At 34.4% G+C, this 19,024-nt stretch overlaps 1 long non-coding RNA gene across 2 annotated transcripts in view; it reads right to left on the bottom strand.

Annotated features, from left to right (window-relative positions):
- Positions 1–18,612, bottom strand: part of LOC121013589 (uncharacterized) — a 175,757-nt gene extending 157,145 nt beyond the window's left edge. For both annotated transcript variants that reach the window (XR_005782794.1, XR_005782790.1), the window contains exons 1-3: positions 18,388–18,612; positions 17,171–17,312; positions 3,237–3,295 (exon numbers count right to left, since the gene is read on the bottom strand). This is a non-coding gene — a long non-coding RNA (uncharacterized LOC121013589). The remainder of the gene's footprint in view (positions 1–3,236; positions 3,296–17,170; positions 17,313–18,387) is intronic.
- Positions 18,613–19,024: the final 412 nt, after the last annotated feature.

Below are 19,024 nucleotides of genomic sequence, written 5' to 3'. Positions count from 1 at the left end.
GTTCAACATCCACGAATCAACCAATGTGTCTCAAATCTTTCATTACTTAAGCAGCTCAATTTATTCTTAATTAACTGGAAGCCAGATGCTCAGTCAACAGTTTTCAAAGTATGCATATATATATATATATATATATATATATATATATATATATATATATATATATTCCTGGGGAACTGCAAATCATAAACACGGCTCACCTCAAAACCAGGCAGTCCTAGAGAAGTCCCCTATGTGACAGTTGAAAAAATTGGAGCTCTATATGAGTGTGTAACTTCCTTCCTGGTCAGTACTAGTGAGCTGTAGTGAGGCCAAGGGAAAGCCCAAAGATGACACCCCCAACCTACATTCTCTGAGAGCACCTCAGAAGTCTCTAGATATGTGGCAAACTTAAAGCATATCTTTCAGACTAAAGCTCCAGGACAAATAAACAGGCATTTTTCACAGGAAGACTGTGGTATATTTCAGTCTGCTGTCTGTGCAGTGCCCTGTGGGGTGTATACTGACAAGGACTGCCTCTGGTTGTTTCACTTCCTTGGGTCCCAGACATATAAGCCCTGCCCCTTGCAACAAGAGGTGATAAGGGGCATCCCTTGTGTAGACTTCATATGCCCACTAGCTTTAGTGAGGCAGAGGGAGAATAGCTTTAGTGAGGCAGTAGGAGGATCCTGTGGCTGCACGCGCTTGCTGCGAAGGTAGAGGCAGAGTACAAAGATAGCACCTGCCAGTACCTCCATCCAGGCGAGAGTCCCAACAGGCCCCTGCTCCTCTGGGAGAAGCTTTAAGATTGGCAAACGATCTCTTTCAAATGCTTTTGTGCTAGGTCCGAAGTAAATCTGAGTACAAATACTTTAAGAGCAGAAACTCAGTTCCCAATGGCCCTGTGAGTGAGATCCATTGGTTTTCAAAGCCAGACAGTTTGGGGGCTTGACTTTCTGGAAGAGTCCCAAGGCTGGGATGCCTGATGTGGGGCATAAACCCCTGGATCCTTAGGAAGATGCTCCATATTTGTGAGACCCTCCTGATTATGGCTTGCTGCACCTGGGGTGAGGTTTTCTGTGAGACTATGCCTCTGCCTCTCCTAACCATCTTGATGTGACTCATCCTTTGTTGAGGAAAGGCTGTTCAAATAGTTTTGAGATCTTTTCCAGAGATAACTGCTCCATATGTACCTAAAGATTTGGTATATCTGTAGGAGGAAGTGGGTTCAGGATTTTCCTATACCGCCATCTTTTTTAAAAAAATTTTTAATGTTTTTATTTATTTTTGAGACAGAGAGAGACAGAGCACGAGCAGGGGAGGGGCAGACAGAGAGGGAGACACAGAATCGGAAGCAGGCTCCAGGCTCTGAGCTGTCAGCACAGAGCCCGACCTGGGGCTCAAACTCACAGACTGTGAGATCATGACCTGAGCTGCAGTTGGATGCTTAACCGACTGAGCCACTCAGGCACCCGGTATGCCACCATCTTTTAACTGCCTCCATATCCCTTCTGTGATGGCAATAGTGCAGAAAGCAGACAGTCTTTCCCAGTCTAATTGGACAGAATTCCATAAACAGAACTCAACTCAAAATAACCCATCTTGAAATACTTTATATTGATACTTATTCAGTGCTGACAACTCTAGTCACATATTGGAAATACATTGGTAACAAGGTATACACAATCCTTCTATTTAGGGAGTTAAATATTCTAAAAGGCATATAGGCATTACATAAAAAATACCCCAAAATATTTGAGTAACAATTTCAGTAGGGGATACAGAGAAATACAGGATACTGAAAAACTATAGATGATAAAGATATTTTCCAGGGAGACAGCATTGGTCAATCTAATTTTTAATCCTACAACCCATATTCTAGTCACATTTCAATTACTTACAAGAGGTGAATTATGGCTAGTCAGTAGTATCAGAACATTTTATACTTTATACATTTTAACTGTATTTATGTAACACAGAATGAATTGGAAGAAGCAAGTATGTGGTAAACTTTATCTGTATCCTGTCCAACTGGGTAATTTAGCTCCATAACAAGTGCATTGAAACTAATGGGCAATTAGCAAATATTTCCTTTATTTCATGTAAACCTAGGAAAAATAGCAGGATAATTACTAAAATCCTTCTTTTAAGAGAAATAGTAATTCCCTACTTGGGAACCAATAGTATAATATATGTTAAATGAATGTAATTTAAATAAAAAAACTGAAACCAACAAAAAATAAAATAAAAATGCAGATAAAAAAATTCCATACTTAGTGTATCATATTTTTTTCAGATTTCTGTATGACGTAGAAGTATTTCATAAACACATCAATTTATTCCCTTTTTAAAGCTGAAGAATCACAAGCAGAAATTTTCAGTGTACCTCATGTTACCAACTGCATTTTTAAGTGAAAATCTGAAACAATTTTAATATTGTATACCATGGCCCTGATTTATCCTTATTATTTATGTAAAACACACTAGTAAATACAAATTCTTGGTGACAAATATTTATCTTTCTCTAAGTAAAATTTAGGATATATTAACTAAATGATTTTCCTAAACATTCTATTACTTCCTCTATTAATGTTTTTTTATGTGTAGAAAGTGCTTTTAATTATGGTTTATATACAGCAAGAGTACAAAGTAGACCCATAATGAGGAAATGACAACCTTGCCAACAGAGCCTAAAATCTCCTAATACTAAGTTCCAAACTCCATTCTTTTTTTTTTATTATTTTTAATGTTTGTTTATTTTTTAGAGAGAGACAGAGCACGAGTGGGGGAGGGGCAGAGAGAGAGGAAGGCACAGAATCTGAAGCAGGCCCCAGGCTTTGAGCTGTTAGCACAGAGCCTGATGTGGGGCTCAAACTCACAAACCATGAGATCATGACCTGAGCTGAAGTCAGACACTTAACCAACTGAGCGACCCAGGCACCCCCAAACTCCATTCTTTACAGATCTCCTATTTTAAAGAAATGACAAAACACTATTCTTTCATGTTTTTTCTTTAAAAAGATATGTGATTTAAATTTATTGTTTAAGGAGATATTTCAGTTGCTACTTAGGCTAAATATCCATATATATCAGGTACATCATATATATATATATATATATATATATATATATGCTAATTGTATAATATATATATGTGCTAATTATACCAATAGCACAAACACACAATACATTTATAGAATCCATATGTAGAGAAACCTGGATTTGTAAATAATAAATGTATTTGATAGAGAACTTACAGAATAGGCAGAATTTATTCTGTAGGTGTCTTTGTTTCTTCTTGTTGTTTTCAGTTGACCTATGAATACATAAGAAAATAATTCAGACAAAGCAAATAAAAGGGTACAATAGCTTTGATTGATAGTAACACATATAGAGAGCCTCATTATAAATATATATGGTGATATTATCTCTGCTTGTACATTAGCCCAAATAAACTTTGGTATCCCTTTGGAAATAAGTAACACAAACTTTCTAGAAATACATTTTCAAAAACAAGACACATGAGAAATTACAGTAGCTATAATGTAAAGCAGTTTACTTGAAACATAACTGTATATATAATTCTAATGTATTAATAAATTTCAAATATTATATACATTATTTTACTAGTCTTTACAGAGACATTAATAAGAAGGAAGAGATTTGTTCTTATCTATATAGCTAGTAAAGCAGTTGCTTCCTGAATAAAGATTTGTTCTTTTCCACTACCACGTTTTATAGAACAGTTTGAAAATACTCATGGTGCCATGCCAATTATGTAAAAATCTCTATAGAAGTAAATCACCCCATTAATTTATGTCATTAATAAAGTAAATTATAAATAATGGCATACAGACATTTTATTTCTCTAATTCAGTGAGGTTTACTGAATACATACACACATCATCAACCTAATTTTTAAAAATTTTTTTTAATGTTTATTTATTTTTGAGAGACAGAGAGACAGACTGAGAGCAGGAGAGGAGCAGAAAGAGAGGGAGACACAGAATCCGAAGCAGGCTCCAGGCTCTGAGCTATCAGCACAGAACCTGATGTGGGGCTCAAACTCATGAACTTTGAGATCACAACCTGAGCTGAAGTTGGATGTTTAACCCACTGAGCCACCCAGGTGCCCCATCAACAACCTAATTAAGATGAAGAACACTTCCATCGCTCCAGAGAATTCCTTCATGTGACCAATACCCCTTGGAAGTCGATGTTATTATTTCAGTCACCAGAAATCAGTTTTAAAATTTGTTACAAAATTTAATATAAATGAAACAATACATTGTATATTAATATGCATCTGATTTCTCTTAATAAACTAAGGTTTTTGAGACTAATCATTGTTTTTGCATATTTTGGTGTGTTTCTTTTAAACTGTTGAGTAGGATTCCACCATATAAATCTAGAAAAAATTTATCTCCCCATTCGTTAGTTGATGGATATTTGGGTTGTTTCCACTTGTAGGTTACTAAAACCAACCTATAATGCATATTCGTTTAACGTTTTATTAATTCTACTTAATTTGTCTTTATTTTTTTACTATATTATGCTTTTTAAGTTAGAAATTTAGAAAATGTATTTTTTAATGTTTTTAATTTATTTCTTCTTTTAAGTTTATTTATTTTGACAGAAAGATAGTGATCGTATGAGCAGGGCAAAGGCACAAAGGGTGAGGAGAGAGAGAGAATCTCAAGAATCCTGATAGCACAGAGCCTGACAGGAGGCTGGATCTCACGAACCATGAGATCATGAACTGGGCCAAAATCAGGAGTCAGTCAGAAGTTTCACCAACTTAGCCACCCAGTCGCTCCCAATTTTTTTTTTTAATAGAAGCACTTATACTAAGAAAATTCCTTTTAACACTGTTTTCACCACATCCCACAAAAAGAAATATACTGTATTATTATTATTCAGTTGAAAATAATGTCCCTTGTGGTATATATTTTAACCTAAGGGATATTTATATGTATGTGGCTTAAGTTTTCAAATACATGAATATCTTACTTTTTGTTAATAATTACTAATTTTGTTCTGTTTGGTCACTGAATATGTACTCCGTAGGATAGCAATTTTTTTTGAAATTTTTGAGACTAACTTTATGGCCTACCTTATGGTTATTTTGTTGAAAATTCTACGTTTACCTTAAAAATATGTATTTTATTGTTGTTGGATGATGTGTTCTAAAAATGTCAATTAGGGCACTTGTAATGAGCACAGGGTGTTGTTGTAAAGTGTTGAATCACTATATTGTACATTTGAAACTAATATTACATTGTATGTTAACTAACCGGAATTTAAATAAAATCTTTTTTTTTAAGGACATTTGTTTTTAGTGTTGTTGAAATCATCTAGTTCCTTACCAATTGTTCTGAATGTTCTATATGGCTACTTATGATATGCATGTTTTACCTATTAAAAATAACTTCCATATTTTGGAACTAGGATTGTACATATATCTCTTTTTCTCTTTTATGTTTTTGCCGTATCATTTTCCTAACTTTGATTTTGAGTACCACCTGCTTCATTTCTGATATTTGGTATTTGTGTTCTTTTCCTGATAAGCATGTCTAGATGTTGGTAATAATCTTCTGAAGGATACAACTATTCTATTCACTAATTTTCCTTATTTTCTCATTTTTACAGATTTTGCTTCTTTTTTTAAATTTTTTCTACTGTAAGTTTAATTTTTCTAATTTAACGTAATTAAAAAGTATTTTAGAGCAATTTGGGGTTCAGAGCAAAATTGAGAGAAAAGTACAGAAATTTTCCATGTATATAAGCATAGCCTTCCCAAGTACCAAATCCCCCACCAGAGTGGCACATCTCTTGCAAGTGATGAACTGACAATTGACACATCAAAATCAAAGTCCATACTTTATATAAGACTTTATTCTTGGTGTTTTACATTCTATGGGTTTGGACAAATGTGTATCATGTAGCCAACAAATAGTATCATAAGGAATAGTTTCACTGCCCTAAAAATCCTCTGTGTTTCACTACTCATCCCTTTATTTCCCCCTTAACACTTGGCAACCACTGATCTTCTTACTCTCTCCATATTTTGCCTTTTCCAGAATGTCATTGAATCAAATCACACAATCTGTAGTCTTTTCAAGATTGCCTTCTTCCAGTAAGTAATATGCATTTAAGTTTATTCCATGTCTTTGCATGGCTTGATAACACATTTTTTTACTGCTGAATAATATTCTATTGTTTGAATGAACCAGAGTCTAGTAATCCATTCACCTACCACAGAACATCTTGGTTGCTTACAAGTTTTTGCAATTATTATGTAAAAAATATATATATTTATTTTTGAGAGAGATAGAATGCGAGTGGGTTAGGGGCAGGGAGAGAGGGAGACACAGAATCTGAAGCAGGCTCCAGGATCCAAGCTGTCAGCACAGAGCCTGACGCGGGGCTTGAACTCACAAGCTGTGAGATCATGACCTGAGTTGAAGTCGGACGCTCGACCGACTGAGCCACCCAGGCGCCCTGAGTTTTTGCAATTATGAATAAAGATGCTACAAATATTTCTGTGCAGTTTTCTGTGTGGACATAGTTTTCAACTCTCTTGGGTAAATACTAAGAAACACAACTGCTGGTTTATGTTGTAAGAGTATATTTAGTTTTGTAAGGAACCACCAAACTGTCTTCAAATTAGCTATACCATTCTGCATTCCCAATAGCAATAAATGAGAATTGCTGTTGCTCAATATCGTGGCCAGCACTTAATGTTGTCACTTTTCTGTATTTTTGTCATTATAACACGTATGCAGTGGTACTTGATTATTGTTTGAATTTGTATTTCCCTTAAGACATATGATGTGGAACATCTTTTCATGTGTTTATTTGACATCTGTATATCTTACCTGGTGAGGTGTCTCTATAGGTTTTGGACCATTTTTTAATCAGGCTGTTTGTTTCCTTACTGTTGAATTTTAAGACTTCTTTGTATATTTTGAATAACAACCTGTATCAGATGTATATTTTGCAAATGTTTTCTTTCAGTCTGTAGCTTGCCTTTATTCTCTTGATAGTATCTTTTGCAGAGCAGAATTTTTAATTTTAATGAAGTCTAGCTTAATTCTTTATTTCATGGGTTGTGGCTTTGGCGTCCTAATGTCATTATCTAACCCAATATCATCTAGATTTTCTTCTATATAATTTCTATGAGTTTTATAGTTTTTTGTTCCACATTTAGGTCTATGATGCATTTTTTAAAGATTTTATTTTTAAGGAATCTCTGCATCCAATATGGGGCTCAAAACTGCAACCGCATGATTAAGAGCTGTATGCTCCATTGACCAAGCCAGCCAGGCATCCAAGTCTACAATCCATGTTAATTTTTTATAAAGTGTGTAAGGCCCATGTCTAAATTTTATAAGCATATTCATGTTCAGTTGTTCCATCACTATTTGTTGAAAAGACTATCTGCTCCATTGTACTGCCTTTGCAACTTTTTCAAAGATTAGACTATATTTCTCCCTCAATATTGTGTTGGCTATTCTGAGTCTTTGCCTCTCCACATCAACTTTAGAATCAGTTGCTCAATGTCTACAAAACAATTTTCTGGGATTCTAACTGGGATTGCTTTGAATCTGTACATCAATTTTTAATGCACTTATTGATAAGATATGATTTTTCTTTGTTTAGTTCATTGATATGATGGATTACATTAATTTTCAAATGTTGAATAAGCTTTGTATAACTGGAATAAATCCTTCTTAGTCAGGTGTATAATTTTCTCATAAATTATTGGATTCTATTTGGAAATAGTTGGTTCAGGATTTTTTTCACCTATGCTCATGAGACATTGATCTAGTTTTATAATGTTTTGTCTGATTTTGGTGTTAGGCTAATGCTGGCCTTGTAACTTGGCTTAGGGAGTATTCCTTTGATATATGTCCTTTGAAAAAGATTGCAGAGAACTGGTATAAATTCTTCCTTAAACAGTTGATAGAATTCACCAGTGATCCTATCTGGGCCTGGTGCTTTCTGATTTGGAAGGGCATTAGTTATTAACTATACTTATTTAATAGACATAATATAGTTAGATCATCCATTTCTTCTTGTGTGAGTTTAGCAGAATGTGTATTTCAGAGAATTAGTCCATTTCAACTAGGTTATCATATAGCAGGAATAGAGTTGTTCATAGTATTCCTTTATTCTGCTTTTCCCATCCATGAGTTCTATAGTGAACTTTTATTTCTGTTATTAGTGATTTGTATTCTCTCTTATCCTGGCCAGAAGAATATCAATTTTATATTTTTCAAACAGCCAACTTTTGGTTTTGTTGATTTTCTCTATTGATTTTCAGGTTTCTATTTTATTGATTTCTGCTTTTATTCTTATTATTTTTTTTCTTCTTTGAATATAATTCACTCTCCTTTTTCTAGTGTCCTAAGATAAAATCTCAGATAATTTTAGATATTTTAGATCTTTCTCTTCTTTAAATTTGCATACAATGCTATAAATTTCCCTCTATGCACTACTTTCAAGCGCATCCCACACATTTTGGCAAGTTGTGCTTTCATTTTCAGTAGTTCAGTGTGTGTGTGTGTGTGTGTGTGTGTGTGTGTGTGCGTAGAGAGAGAGAGAGAGAGAGAGAGAGAGAGAGAGAAATTACAGATTACTTTAATTTTTTCAGAATTTAAAAAAATTTAAATCCAAGTTAGTTAACATATAGTATAATAATGATTTCAGGAATAGAATCCAGTGATTCATCACTTACATATAACAGTGTTCATCCCAACAAGTGCCCTCCTTAATGCCCATCACCCATTTAGCCCATCCCCCACCCAACATCCTACCAACAACCCTGTTTGTTCTCCGTATTTTAGAGTCTCTTATGGTTTGTCTCCCTCTCTGTTTGATCTTATTTGTGCTTCCCTTCCCTTATGTTATCTGTTTTTGTTTCTTAAATTCCACATATGAGTGAAGTCATATATTTGTCTTTCTCCGACTGATTTATTTTGCTTAGCATAATACACTTGAGTTCCATCCACATTGTTACAAATGGCAACATATATATAGGTATAGATAGACAGATACACACATATCACATCTTCTTTATCCATTCATCAGTTGAAGGACATTTGGGCTCTTTCCATATTTTGGCTTTTGTAGATAGTGTTGCTGTAAACATTGGGGTTCATGTGCCCTTTTGAATCAGCATTTTTATATCTTTTGTATAAATACCTAGTAGTGCAATTACTGGGTTGCAGGGTAGTTCTATTTTTAACTTTTGAGGAACCTCCATACTGTTTGCCAGAGTGGCTGCACCATCTTGCATTCCCACCAACAATGCAAAAGAGATCCTCTTTCTCTGCATCTCGCCAAAATTTGTGGTTGCCTGAGTTGTTAATGTTAGCCATTCTGACAGGTGTGAGGTGGTATTTGTGTGGTTTTAATATGTATTTCCCTGATGATAAGTGCTGTTGAACATTTTTTCATGTGTCTGTTAGCCATCTGGATAAATTCTATGGAAAAGTGTCTATTCATGTCATCTGCCCTATTTCTTCACTGGATTATTTGTGTTTTGGGTTTTGAGTTTGATAAGTTCTTATAGATTTGGATATTAACCCTTTATCAGATATGTCATTTGCAAATATCTTCTCCCATTTCATCAGTTGTCTTTTAGTTTTTCTGGTTGTTTTCTTCTCTCTGCAGAAGCTTTTTATTTTGATGAGGTCCCTGTAGTTCGTTTTTGCTTTTGTTTCCCTTGCCTCCAGAGACGTGTCAAGTAAAACGTTGCTGCAGCCACGGTCAAAGAGGTTGTTCTCTGTTTTCTCCTCTAGGATTTTGATGGCTTCCTGTATTATGTTTAGGTGTCTCATCCATTTTGAGTTTATTTTTGTATATGGTGTAAGAAAGTGGTCCAGGTTCATTCTTCTGCATGTTGCTGTCCAGGTTTCCCAACACAATTTACTAGAGACTGTATTTTTTCCACTGGATATTCTTTCCTGCTTTGTTAAAGATTAGTTGGCCATATGTTTGGGTGATCCATTTTTGGGTTCTCTATTGTGTTCCATTGATCTATGTGTCTGTTTTTGTGCCAGTAACATACTGTCTTGATGATTATCACTTTGCAATCATACTTGAAGTCTGGAATTGTGATGCCTCCAGATTTGGTTTTCTTTTTCAACATTACTTTGCTCTTTGGGGTCTTTTTTGGTTCCATACAAATTTTAGAACTGTTCCTTCTGGCTCTGAAGAATGTTGGTGTTATTTTGATAGGGATTGCACCGAATAAGTAGATTGCTTTGGGTAGTATTGACATTTTAACAATATTTGTTCTTCCATCCATGAACATGGACAGTATATTTTTCAATGTCTCATGAGATTTCTTCTTTTATGTTTACATAATTTAGAAGTTTGTCATCTAATCTCAATATAATTTGGGATGTTTCAAGTTATCTTTCTATCATTGATTACTAGTTTAATTATATTGTGATCTGAGAGCAGACATTGTATGATTTATATTCTTTTATATTTTTTTAATGTATGTTTATGGGCCAGAAAGTCTATCTTGGTCTATGTTTTTGTGAGCTCTTATTTATTTTATTTTATATTTATATTTATTTTTACTCACTCTTCTTTATTATTATGTAATAACCCTCTGTAACTCTGATAATTTTCTGTTTTGAAATTTGCTCTATTGAAATTCATATAGTTGCCCCTTTTATTAGTGTTAGCATGTTTCTCCATTCATTTATTTTATTATTTGTTATTTATTTTTATTTTTTTAATTTATTTATTTTGAGAGAGAGAAGGCATGGGGAGGGGCAGAGAGAGTGGGAGATGAAGAGAAAGAGAATCCCAAGCAGGCTCCATGCTGTCTGCACAGAGTCAGATGTGGGACTCTGAGCTGAAATTGAGAGTCTGACGTTTAACCGAATGAGCCGCCTGGGTACTCCTCAATTCATTTACTTTAAATCTATGTGTATATTTATACTTAAAGTGAGTTCTTATAGATAAGATAGAGTTGGGTGTTATTTGATTCATTCTGATCATCTCTGTCTTTTTACATGGTGTATTTAGATCTCTGAAGTTCAAAGTTATTATTGTATATTTGGAGTAATATTTATCTACTGTCTTCTATTTGTTGCTCTTGTTCTTTGTTCCAAATTTTGTTTCACACAATTTTTCTGCATTTTTTTGGTTTTCACTGAATATCTTATATCATTCTATTTTTTCCTCCCTCTTAGTATATAGGTTATACTTTTTTTTTTTTTTTTTAGTGGTTGCTCTAGAGTTTGCTATATTCATTTACAATGAATCCGAGCCATCTTTCAGAAAACATTACACCACTTCATGTGCAGTATGAGTACCTTATAATAACCAAATAATTTGAATTCTTCCCTCCTATCTCTTTTTTTTTCTGGTATTTATTTCACTTATATATAATCATTTGTACACATATATACACAAGTATACATAATCAAATATACTGATGCTATTTTAACTTGAACAAATTCTTACCTATTAGGTCAATTAAATTTTATTTTTACCTATTCCTTCCTCAGTGCTCTTTATTTATATCAATTCACATCTGATTTATATTAATTTGCTTCTCTCTAAAAATTTCTTTTAATATTTCTTGCAAACCGAGTCTACTGGCAATAAATTCCTTAAATTTTTGTCTGAGAAAATCTTTCCATCCCTTCACTTTTGAAGCATAATTTCAGAGTAGTCACTCTTGCAGGTGACTACTTCCCCCCCCCCCCCATCTGCTTTATCTATCAGAGCTCTTAGCATAACAATCATAGCTGTTTTAAAATCCCAGTCTGATAACTCCAACATCCCTTCCATGTCAACATTTTTTTTTTTTAATATGAAATTTATTGTCAAATTGGTCTCCATACAACACCCAGGGCTCATCCCAAAAGGTGCCCTCCTCAATACCCATCTGTCTCTTTAAACTATTTTACTTTTGTTTGTTTGTTTTGCCTGTTAGTATGTCTTGTAAATGCCTTGGTAGCCAGACATGATGTACTGGTTAAAAGAAACTACTATAAATAGGCCTTTAGTAATGTGGTGGAGGGAGTGGGGTACACAGATGTTATACTCCTATAATTTTGGTTTCAGTCTTTTCATTAGTCTGTGCCTCTGGACTGTGAGTTTTACAACTACTTCTGAGTTCCTCCACCCCCACTCCTCCTTTGGTGGTACTGGATCACTAGAGTGGTCTGGAGTTGGATGTTTCTTTTCTTCCAATGAATTAGGCTCTGAAAAAACCCAAGGAGATTAGTAGCTGGCTGACTAGTTTCTCCTGAGCAATTTTTTATTAAGAAGAGCAGGGTGCTCTGGCATATTTCAAAATCACTCCTGTTTCCTTCCACCTGATGTAAACAGGAGGCTTTTTTTCTCCAACATAGGGATAACTTGTGTTATTATACTTCACATTATTGTGTTTCACAGAGAGTGCATTTTTCTTCCAAACTGAAGATTAGTCATAACCCTGTGTCAAGTCCATCAGTGCCATTTTTCCAAAGTATTTGCTTATTTTATGTCTCTGTATCACAATTTGGTAATTCCCACAATATTTCAAGGTTTTTATTATTATATTGGTTATGGTGATCTGCAATCAGTGATTACAATTTTCCAAAAGCTCAGATAATAGTATTTTTAACAATAAAATATTTTTAAATTAAGGTAAGTACATTTTTTTAGATACAAAATTATTGCACACTTAATAGACTACAGTGTAAACATGCATTTTATATGAACTGGGAAACCAAAAAGTTAATCTGACCTGTTACTTGTGATATGAACTCCATTAGAGTGGTCTTAAGCCAAACTTGCAGTATCTCTGAGGAATGCCAGTATTTATAGTGAGAAAATGGCTGAACTCTTGGAGGTAACATTCACAAAGCACAGGGCCCCTCTATGACTGGAGTTTTTAACTCTCAGAGCTGTCCACACTGAGCCTCCAGAGATTTGTCAATTATAGTTCAGGTTTCCCACTGTCATGGGTGTCTTGGTTCCTGCAGATGTTTCTCCACCAGGATGTTGTGATCCTCTGTATCCATTTGTCTGTTTCTCCATATAGGGGAGCATGGCTTCCCTGTGACTTCATTTCTCTTAAGAACCTAAGATTTGTTCACTTTTCAATTTGTTTAGCATTCTACTCATAAGAAGAGAGGGGCAGCTACATGCTGAACTGGAAAACCTGTCCCTTATTTAGTTTCTTGAAGTGGACACTAAAGGACAAACCATTTATTTGAACTATTTATTTCTTTCTACTATATGTCCTTCATGCTATATATTTAAATATAAGTACTGGTTTAGCTGGATTCCACAATTTTCAAAATATTTTGTTTTTACTTTCTTTCAGTTTATTTCTCCTAATTTTTCTGTTGATTTCTTCTTTGGCACATGGATTATTTGGGAGTGTTTCTATTTTTCAAATAATTTGGCATTTTCTAGATATTTTTGTTACTGATTTCCAATTTACACTGCAGTCAGGTTACATTATGTACAAATGGCTTGAATCTTCTTGAATTACTTTATACCCCAGAATGTTGTTCTCCTTTGCAAATTGTTCTATGTGCTTTGTGAAAGATATATGCTCTGTTGTTATTGAGTATAGTGTTCCTTAAGTATCAGTTAAGTCAAAGTATTTGTTTTATTCAAGTCTTCCATAACCTTACTGATTTTCTGTCAATTTTTTCAATCATTTATTGAGAAACATGTTGAAATCCCTGGCTGTGATTTACTTTGTCTATTTCTGTTTATAGGCTTTTCAGATATTGCTATATATATATTAGTATATTGTAAATGTTTTATTATATGCAAAAATGTTTACTATTTTTCTGTTATCCTGATGAATTGACACACTTATCATTAAAAATCATTGTGATAATGTTCTTTATTATGAAAATTATTTTGCCTGATATTCATATACCCACTAACAGTCACTTGTCATTAGCATGGTATACTTCTTTGCTTTTATTCTTATTTTGCTTGTATATTTATATTTAAAGTGTTTTTCACTGATGAATGGCTAGATGTGAGGCTGCTTTGTTAATATATACAGTTTGAATTAATCCTTCTCTAAATATTTTGTAGGTATATTCAGTTTCAAACCTGCCACCAAAACTAGTTAATAGCATTCATTGTGCATAAAGTTTTTCCTAAGTGAATAAAATTGCACATCTGCAAAAAAAAAATTGTTTTTATTGTAGGCTGCATATAATTGGCATTGCTTTTATATACAATCTGATAATCACTGCTTTCAATTTGCATTGTGAGATGATTTACACTTATGTGATTACTTATATGCTTGGGTTTAAGTTTATACTATCCCTATTATTACAATACATTATTTCACATGTGTGAAAGAATTCTACATTTGTATTTTTTAAATTCTTTTTTTAATGTTTATTTTTTTATTTTTTTAATTTTTTATTTTTTTTACGTTTATTTATTTTTGAGACAGAGAGAGACAGAGCATGAATGGGGGAGGGTCAGAGAGAGAGGGAGACACAGAATCTGAAACAGGCTCCAGGCTCTGAGTGGTCAGCACAGAGCCCATGCGGGACTTGAACTCACAGACCGCGAGATCATGACCTGAGCTGAAGTCGGACGCTTAACCGACTGAGCCACCCAGGTACCCTTAATGTTTATTTTTGAGAGAGAGAGAGAGACAGAGCATGAGCAGGGGGAGGGACAAAGAGAAAGATACAGAATCCGAAGCATGGTCCAGGCTCTGAGCTGTCAGCACAGAGCCTGGTGCGGGGCTTGAACGCACAAGCCGTGAGATCAAGACCTGTGCTGAAGTCAAAATCTTAACTGATTGAGCCACCCAGGCATCCCCCAAACTCTACCTTTGTAATTAAGGTTCAATTAACCAGCTCACTTTGAATTAATCAAAGCAAACTCCTGGGTAGGCCTGACCTAATCAAATGGATTCTTTTAAAAGGCAGTCTAGAGATCAGAGAAAAACTCTCCTGCTAGCTTTGAAAAAGCAAGTTTGCCATGAGTTCCATAGTTGCAAAGAAATTTATTCTTATAACCACCACATGATCTTGAAAGAGGACCTTGGACCTCAGATGAGAATGTAGTCCTGATTAACACCTTGAATGCAGCCTGTGGAACCCTGTACAGAGAACTCATCAAAAACAAGCCTGGACTGGTAACCCAGGGAAATTTGGTAACAGAGTGAAATAATAGGTATACATTGTTTAAAGACACTAGGTTTGTGGTAATTTACGTGGCAAGTGAAACTAATATATGATTATAAAACTGTTCTGGCACTTACAGGTTAATTTAGGGTTTATAGTGTACATTGTTCACTTACCACAATTTACTAATAAATATAAATTCAAGTTTTATTTATCAAAAAATATAATATCAAGAAAGAACATTATAACAGTATATTTTGGATTTCTTCTTTTCTGACCTGTGTGCTATTGCTGTCACACATTTTCCTTCTACATGATTCCCCCATGGTACAGTTTCATTTTTCCACTTTAGACAGTTAATTATCATTTTAAAGGATTTAAGTGATAATTTTAAAAATATTTATTTTATTTTTTTTTAATGTTTATTTATTTTTGAGAGAGAAAGAGAGTGCAAGCCAGGGAGGGTCAGAGAGAGAGGGAGACACAGAATCTGAAGCAGGGCTCCAGGCTCAGTGTCTGTACAGAGCCCGATGCGGGGCTCAAACACATGAACCATGAGATAATGACCTGAGCTGAAGTCGGAGGCTTAACTGAGTGGGCCACCCAGGTGCCCCAGTAATTTTAAAAATCTTTGCATTTATCCATAAAGTTACTGTTTCTGGTGTTCGTCATTCCTTTATTTTGAACCAGATTTCCATCTGGTACCATGCTCCTTCTACTTAAATAACTTCTTTTAGCATTCCTTGTAGTGCAGTTCTGCTGGGATGATATATTCTTTTAGCTCTGTGTCTGAAAAAGATCTTTGTTTCACTTTCATATTTGAAATACATTTTTTTTTGTGGATAAAGAATTCTAAGCAGACAGATTTCTTTCTTTTTTTTCCTTTTACTACTTTAAAATTATTTTCCACTATGTTTTTGCTTGTATTGTTTCTAATGAGTGATCTGCTTTCAGTCTTATCTGGTTTTTTTTCTGTATATAACATGTCTTTTTCCTCTGGATGCGTTTACAATTTCCTACATTTTACTGTTGTTGAGCAATTTTATTGTGATGTGCCTTGGTGTGGTTTTCTTTATGTTTCCTGTGCTTGGGCTTGATTAGCTTCTTGATGAGTGAGTTAGAAGTACTGTGACACATTCTAACTATGCATTATAAATTCACACTCTGAATCAATGTGTTCATGCACTAATATCAAGTTTAAAAGCAAAACCATCCAGAATGTCTCAGAGATTATAATGATATAATACTGAATTTGACGGATATTGAATTTCATGTGATTTGAATGACTCAGTGTTTATTATTTTTAAAGAACTGCTTAAATTCACAATTATAAAAGGAAAATGTGGATTATATACATAAATGTTGAGATTGAAAATAGTATTATAGGTTATTGAACATTTTATTTAATTATCACTGTGTGCCTTGTGGCATTACCAGTAAAGCAAAGTCTCTTTAAATTATCTAGTCATGTACATTCACTGGGAATTTGGGGGAAGGGCTCTTTTGGGTGTAGTACTCTATTAATATGTTGTGATGGTATTTTTTTTTAAAGTTTTTTTTTAATGTTTATTTATTTTTGAGAGACAGAGAAAGAGAGACACAGAACATAAGCAAAGGGTTGGGGGTGGGGAGCAGAGAGAGGGAGACACAGAATCTCAAGCAGGCTCCAGGCTCTGAGCTGTCAGCACAGAGCCCTATGCAGGGCTCAAACCCACAAACCGAGAGACCATGACCTGAGCTGAAGTCGGAGGCTTGAATGACTGACCAACCCAGGCGCCCCTAATATGTTGATAGTCTTAATGAACCTCAAAGACAACATCTATTATTACTATTTAAAACCTAGTATGCACTTTCTGTTTTATGGCAACATAATGAAATCATACAATAAAATGCTTCAAGAAACTTTCAAAACTGGTAGCACTTTATGGTCTGGCAGAGGCTAACCCAACGCTCTTAAATAGCATGCTCCTGGCAGCTGCCCTGTGAGTACAGCAGGGGAGATATTGGCATTCCAGTCCTGCCTACCAGTTTCACAATACCACCTGCCCTGAACATACCTGCTGAGAATGCTGGGGTCATGGAAGAATCCAAAGGTCAGGCTTCTGGTTTTGGTGTAGCTTTAGAGGAGATAGAAAAAGCTTGGAGGGAAATTTTCTCTGTATTTTTTCTCAGCAAAAGGAAAGTATATCCTCTAAAACCCTGTGTAAGAAGTGAAAAAATAAAAAGAGGACATTTATTCTGCAGCTAAAGTAGGACGAAAACACAACTTAGAGTCATGAGTTAAAAGTCAGTAAACATATTGTAGTTCTTTTCCAAAGAGCTTAGTTGAGATAATGGTTCTTTAGGAAGGTGTAAGGAATAATAGTACTTATGATTTGTAAAAGCTGTCATTTGAGGTGGTCAGAATGCAAGACTATAATGCTGAATTGAAGTATAAGACAAACAACAAGCTTCTGAAATCATAAATCCGGCATGCAGTTTTGAGAAGTGAGGTACATTTGTTTTGAGTGGGCTATTGGTGAGCCTAGGCCAGTCTTTGGAATTGAAAGCAAGGCTCATATGACTTGTTATAAATTTTATATGTTTCAGACCTAGTGAGGTTCAAAAGTGAGGAATTTGTTTGCATTCTGATGCAATACCAATTGTATTAACAGATGTTTAAGGATGAATGTTCTAAACCAAAGGCATTTGTTTGATATTTTCAGCATCATTTTTTCTACCCACATATGTCAAAACAATTCTGAACAGCATGCTTTCCAAACTGCTAGTAATTTCTTTAGAGAAATAACTTCAGAAGCAAAAGTAATTAACTAAGCAAATAAAGTTTGTATAAAATTAGAACCTATTCAAGTAGAACAAAATTTTTTTTTTTGTTAAGAGCTAATAAAGAGGGGTCACAGTGATTTAGATTAAATTTCTTTTTCACAACTATTAATATTCTTTGTACTATTATAGGCTACGTATTCTGATTCAGGTATTAATAGTTGTCATAGTCCAACTGTTTCTGTGGTGGAGAAGGAAATGTTCACCTTTTATATTATCTTTTTGAATAATTTTTAAATTTACAATTTTTAGTAAAGAAATAAGCTTGGAGGTCAGCAAACTATACTTATAGAATCAATGTTGGCTTATTACTTGATGTTCTCCAAGGCATGAGCTTTTCTTCTATTTACCCACAGCATAAACTAAAAACTGTCAGTGTGCAGGACCCAGAGAAGAGCAGCATCATTCTGTGGACGACAACCATCATATATACCTTGCAGCAGAAACTTACTGTATGGGTCATTCTCTCCACAGTATCAGTATACCCAGGTCAGGTTAAGCTGTTGAGTGATTTTGGTATCTTAGAGCACTTTTCCTTGTGTGGAATCCTCTTCTTTGTAGACAGGCCTAATTATAGTCATTGACGATTATCCAATGAACAAGTCTTCTAGAACATGTAGATACCTGTTTCCTACCCAACTCCTCAAGAATCCCGGTACCTCTGGGAATCCTGAGAGAAAGAATGGAAAAGAAACAGACTCTTGGCAAAAGAAGTGGACTGGAATTAGTTTTTGAATTCTCTAAACAATGAGTTTGCACAGCAATGGAACTTTAAACTGGTACCTCCACTAACCATAATTCTATAGAGTTGACTGCTTTGAAAGATCTGTAACATACCACACTGTAAAAATACAAATAATTAACAAGATGAGTTATAGAATTTATTGTTTTCTCTCTCAAGTCTAATTCGTTATTAAAATCACAGGAATATTTTTGAGTGTTAATCAGTGTATACATGCAACTTCATATCTCTATGGTAAGTTGGTCATCATTTCCCTCAGTATTTAATTTTTATTGTATTAAATATATTAAATATTAAATGTATATAAAGTATTACTTTTACCTTAAATTCCAAGTTGCAGATTATG

Source organism: Herpailurus yagouaroundi, unplaced genomic scaffold (assembly GCF_014898765.1).
Source record: "Herpailurus yagouaroundi ecotype Mexico unplaced genomic scaffold, PumYag 29, whole genome shotgun sequence".
In the NCBI taxonomy this organism is placed as follows: Eukaryota; Metazoa; Chordata; class Mammalia; order Carnivora; family Felidae; genus Herpailurus; species Herpailurus yagouaroundi.
The sequence above is the reverse complement of the archived record's forward strand: the minus strand, read 5'-3'. Positions and strand labels throughout refer to the sequence as shown.